Source organism: Falco naumanni, chromosome 8, assembly GCF_017639655.2.
Source record: "Falco naumanni isolate bFalNau1 chromosome 8, bFalNau1.pat, whole genome shotgun sequence".
Classification (NCBI taxonomy): Eukaryota; Metazoa; Chordata; class Aves; order Falconiformes; family Falconidae; genus Falco; species Falco naumanni.
In genome coordinates, this window is record NC_054061.1 from 95,427 (window position 1) to 101,426 (window position 6,000).

Genomic DNA, 6,000 nt, shown 5'->3' on the forward strand with positions numbered 1-6,000 from the left:
ATGGAGAGAGGAGTGGATGGATGTCAAAGCAGACCCTGTACTTCTGGTGGGTTGAGGGAAGTGTGGGGCTCATCCACACAGTGACACATCATGAAAGTGTTTTTTGGGTTTTATCTTGCTGCGTTGAAATGCCACAGCACATAGTGGGGGCCACTCACGGCAGCCAGGCTCCCTGATACGAGGGCAGCACATCCCCTCTTCTAGTTATGAAATTACTTCATAAACTTTTTAATCTGCTCTGGAGGTGACTAAATATTATCTCTGCTATAAGTGAAGCTATCACAGTTGTCTGCTTCTGTGGTATGGATGAAAGGTCTGGGTTTCCTCCTGTCTTATCAGGCACCTGTTGCTTGTATCCAGACATTACTCACATCCTTTAAAACATCATGTTTTGCATAATTAACATCAACTGCTTCATTTCCTTCCTTCCCTTGCAGTTTTGCTCTGTGGCTTTACCTGGCTGTGGAAACATTGAATGTTATTTTTGAGTTTTAACACAAGGAATGAAAATCAGCTTCAGCTTTGGGGGCATTGGCTCATGAAAGATGAGAATGTTTGAGCCCTGGTATAAGAGATGCTCTTTAGTCTTGAACTGGTGCTGCAGCCACGGTCTGTGGTGAGTAATTCCATACCAGTTACTTAGGAGTGGTATAAAAAAAAATAAGCAAAGGTAAGAAAAGTCTGTGCAGCAGTTGCTTGCCGCAGTTGGAAAGTTGTGCTCGGGAAACAGCAAGTCCTCCACCTCCCTCAGCTTGTGTCTCAGAGGATGGAGCTGGGTGGGCCCCAAGATGATAGAGCGCTGTGTGTCATCCTCAGAGGTGGGCTGGCATGGTACCAAGGAGAATGGTTTTCCAAAGCCTGTGTCACTGTTTGTCACTTTCAGGTGATTTCTAGCACTGGCATCTGACTTCTGGCAGTAGCCCATACGTGCAGGGTTTGCAGTGGTAACCACAATGCCAGCACTTTTCGTTGCTGCAGGAAAAGTGAACCAGGTTCACTTTGGCAATTCACTTCAGCTTTTCATAACTGTTGACCTGGTTTTACGTGAATAATTTGGTGTCTATGACCAGTTGTAGTAACTGAATCTACACCATTAACTAAACGGTGAGCTCAGCAAGGTAGGATAAAAGTACATAAAGTGAAAGGTAGTGAGTTTGGAAAGATGGTCTATGTGAGGAAGATAGAAAAATGGGATTCTTCAGTGGAGTGTAAAGAAAAGAAGGGCCTGAATGAGCTAGGAGCATTCAAGGCAAAAGCTGTGCCTGCCCTTCCATATCCCATCAAATCATTCATGATTTGCCTTTTCTCCTGAGAAAGCCAACAGAAACTCTTTTCTTTGCCTCTTGCTAGTCTGTTTCTTCCTTTACTTTCACTCAGATTCGGTAAAATCAAGAAATGAAACATTAATTCGTGTGGTTACAAAGTCAAAAATCAACTCAGAACTCATCTTTCTTTTTCACTCAGGTGCGTTGCTTGACAGAATAACAGGTTGTAGCCCAATGGCTTCCCTTGTAAAAGGATTTTCATAAGCTATGATTAAGTTTCACTGATATCACCACTCAATGGTAAGAATTACTTTTCTGGTTTTAATTACGCACTTGAATCTGTATATATAATGTTTGCATTAGACTTCAGCATGACTTGTTAGGTATCTACCACAGAATTTGGCAGAATCATGTTATTTTACCTGTAATCCTGAAGAATATCTAACTGCTTAGTACTGAAGTGACAGGATGATACTGATGTGTTTAAATCTCTGGACACTTGCAGTTAACTGGTACCGATGTAATAAAATTCCCAGTAGGGGGTTAATGGGTTGTAGGTTTGTATATAGGGGTTTTTTTTAAGGATTAGGTATTATACTTCATTTTCTGAAATTATATCTGACTTGTCTGGCAGCTTTAATTCCACCTGAATGTACTGTCTTTTTGCATTTGCTTTTCAAAGTTTTGCTAGTTTGAAGATGTTTTCTGATTAATGTTTGCTGTGTGCTGGCTGTCCCTTTGAACTTGGTATAGCAGAGCAATCTGCCATTCGCTGGGATAAAAAATTCCACTGAGGTAAATGAAAATTCTGGAGCTGGTACTTTACCACAATACAAATTTTTAGACTGGCTGTTCTGTGTAAATGCAGTTTGCACAGGTAGAAATCCTTGGGGTAGAGAGCAGGTATGGCCCGGTTTTAATGAATAAACCAGGTTCTGAAGCTGCTGTGATCATTCCTGCCATCCAGCTGGCAGAATGACAGTGCTTGTTATCAGGCAGAGACTCTGTAAATCTGAGATACGGATTTTCCCATCATAGGCTCCAGGTCTGAAGCTGGATCCGCTCAGCCCCTGTGAAAGGACTGTGGGTTATTCACCAGTCTACAGGACTTGGCCACTTGACTGTAGATCAGTGAGGGCCCTGTGGGAAATGTTTCCGACTGTTTCTGATTAAATAGATCATCTCAAGGACCATAAATTGTGAATCTTACCTTTTTTTTTTTTTTTAATATTTATTTACAGTTCAGGTCAATAGTCTCCAGAAACACAATTCTGCTTACGAATGAAATTCCTGGGCTGCATTCCCATGTGACATGAGCATTTTTAGCAACTAAGTGAACAAATACAAACACTTTCAGGGCAGTGGAAGTGTTGCTATCCACATTCTCTCTGAGTGCCCAGGAGCCCTGGCTGCATGTCTCCTGAAACGCGACAAGGAGGAGGCCCTTTCTGCAGGGCACCCTGTGCACTGGGGGGGCTTGCAGTCAAACGGCAGGTCTGTGCAGGGAAGGCACAGGGACATCTGCTGTCTTGCAACTAAATAACGCAAATGTAATGTTTTTGCTGTCCCATGTCCCCACTGGGTGCAGGGAATTTCATGTACCTGCAGCTGTGTGAGGATGCAGGAGCAGAGGGACATGGGGCAGCCTGGCCCTGCTCTCCCAGGCTGTGGTGGTGGTGTTCAGCCGAGAAGGTTTTAACAAATCTACTCCTTAGTACCCAAAATCATGTAAACCCCCTCCCCTGGGCCTGCCCAAGGCTTACTCTTGTCCCTTTTGTCACTGGTTCTTTGGGTAAATCTGCCCAGCTGCTGCCAGATGTGGCTGCTGCCCTTGATGGAGGAAGGTGGTCCCCTGGTATGGCACAACTGCTTTTCTCCGTCAGGCCTGGAACAGCTGGGATTGTCTTTCCTAATAGATTTATGGGCTTGTAATAGTTGGTGTAGACGTATATTTTTTAAAAAAATATATATATTTATTTTTTAATTTTAAAGGAAGAACTGATGCTGCCAGCCTGGTACCTGCTGGCACACCTTTCTCAAAACTCTTATCAGTTTGCTTGTGACTAAGAAAATGAATTTTCATACGGAGGCGATTGTGTTCCCTGGCAAACAAAGCAACATTGTGGAAAAGTACTGATGTTAAAAATCCTAGTGACTATAAAGCAGTGCTTTACGGGCCTTTTGGTGTTCATATTGCTATAGGCAGGCCAGTCTGAGCCTGAAAACATCCAAGTATTGGGATTGTTCTCACTTCTCTGGCACCAGTCCATAAATAGAGTTGCAAATTATTGACAGCAGCCTGAAAAAATGTTGCATCCTTCCCTGAAACCCTTGCTAATGCCCAGCTACATTTTGAATAAAACCCCCTCTTAATTTTTCATAAAAAGCCACTTAACTTTTCACTGTAAGGCTCTGTTTAGAAAATATGTAATTAGTGAACTGCAAAGGAAACAAATATCAGGTGGGGTGTTTTTTTGCGCATATGTTACAATGAAGTGATCAAAAGCAGGCAGCAAATCCGTCTTCATTTTGGCAGGAGTATGATCTATGCCTTCCACCTGATAGCGACAGGGAATGCTGATCACTAATAGCCACACTGAATTAATTGTATCAGCACAAAAACACAAATAAGTTTCTCTTGTGTTCTTCTGCCCCCCCTACCATCTGTAGAATGGAGCTTTCCCTGAAAAAAGCCTATAGCAAAATGATCTCTGAGGTCTCTTCATTTAAATAACCTGTGTTCAGCTCTAAAATATTTTTTTGTGGGCAATTATTTTTGATTTGTTGAGTAAGATGCTGGGACTCTTTCTTTAAGAAGAATATATGTATAAATCACTGGAACTTAGAACTGCTTGATTGCAAAGATACCTTTAATGTTTCTTTCCTGTTGCATTTCTGGACTGAAGTTTATGAAAATTGTAGCAAAAAGGAACATAATTAATTCCAAATTAGCTACTGCAGTAGTTAACAGTACTTCTGTTAACTGATTTCTGTTGTTTCTGAGGTGAAGGTTTAAAATGCAAAAATTTCACTGGAGATGGTGTCTTTACACTGCAGCTAGCTTGGCAGCTGTGCTGATGGGAAACAACTGGGGTGTGTGTGTATCGAGGGCTGTATACTATACAAACTGTTCTGTGTTGTAGCTCTTTGTTTCCCCAGGATTGGTAATGATTAACTGCATGTTTTAACCATAGCTCCTTTGTGACCAGTGATGTTAATATGGTTTGCATGGCTCCTGTTTCCATCCCCATGCAGTAATTTTTAACTAGTTCTCTTTTTTTTTTTTTTTGATGTGATGTGTATATGTAACATATATTACAATAGAGAAGGATGAAATGTAACATTTCTTTAGTGACATATAACTTCTGAAATAAGTCACAAGCTAAAATATTCTTCCAAGTTAAAGTTCCTTCAGGATCATTGCTCAAGCAGCTGGTGCGAGTTTGTTCTGAATTAATATTTAGTGTGAACTTTCAAGCAGGTTGATGGGAACACGCACCCTGTTGAAGGAAAGCCTCAGACAATGCATAAATCAAAATACCGCCTTACACACAGGTGCCAAACTTATCCCACTTTTCCCTCTCCTATGGGAACGGCCGGAGCAGGATGCCTTGTGCCTGTCCAGCTTCTCACCTGCTGGAGGCACTGCCTTCCCCGACGCTTTTTCCAGCTCTGTCTGTTGTTCTAATATATTATCTTGCCTCTCTCAGCCAAGCTTGCTTTAGCGCACAGTGGCTTTGTGCAACACAGCCCTGCAACACACCACTGTCCTTGGGAGAGGTCTCCCAGCTCAGCATCCCACCTTTGATGGCTGGGGGGAGCAGAGTTGGTAGGTGTAGGTACTGATTCAACTTATCAAGTGAGTTTACAAACAAGAAAAAATAATTTTACAAAAAATAAAGCAACGAAGGCATTGTTTGCCCTGTTGCCTCTGCTCCCTTCTCTTGAAGGGCTGATGCAGCTGACAGCTCCTGGCCCTACACAGGCTGTGTGGTGGGGGGTTGCACCTTGCCCACAGACCCATGTAGGCAAGGGGGGGGTCTGGCTCCCTGCAAAATCAGCTCTGATCCCCCTATTTTTTTATCCCTCATGTGTTTACTCTGACAGGGTGCAGCAGTAGAATAAAATTAACTCAGCCCTTCCGCTTTTAAAGTATTGCTGGGTATTACAGACTTACATACTTGTATATAATTACTATATTCTGACACTTAAATATTTTCCTGACTTAATTTCCTTCGGACCCTGCTTTGAAAATACCCAGATTATATGCATTAAAAAGTTACAGACTGGAAAATATATCATTTCAAAGGATTTTTTTTGTTTTTTGAACACACAAAAAACACTTTTCTTTGCGGCCTTAACCTGGTGCCTTTCACAGAATTTTTGGGGTTTACTGTTCTGGTTGGTGGGGGCTTTTTTCCTCTTTCTTTTAAATCAGAAACCACCAACCCACAGCACCCCTGATGTTGTATATCAGAGTGTTTTGACAGTTCTGCTGGGCTGACTCCAGCAGTCTATGTTGTGTCAAAATACCCATCAGTTCCTGTAGTTTTGCCTAATTAACGGTGCGGTAATGTGGAAACTGAAAACGGCAACCAGAAGAAAAGTAAATGTTAAATTATTTGCCTTTAATGGATCTCAAAAAGCTGGCACTTTTTTTTTTCCTTCCTTGCTTTGTTACTCATGAGATTTTTTGGGGCACCTTGATGTTTTTCCTTTCTACTGTTACTGGCTC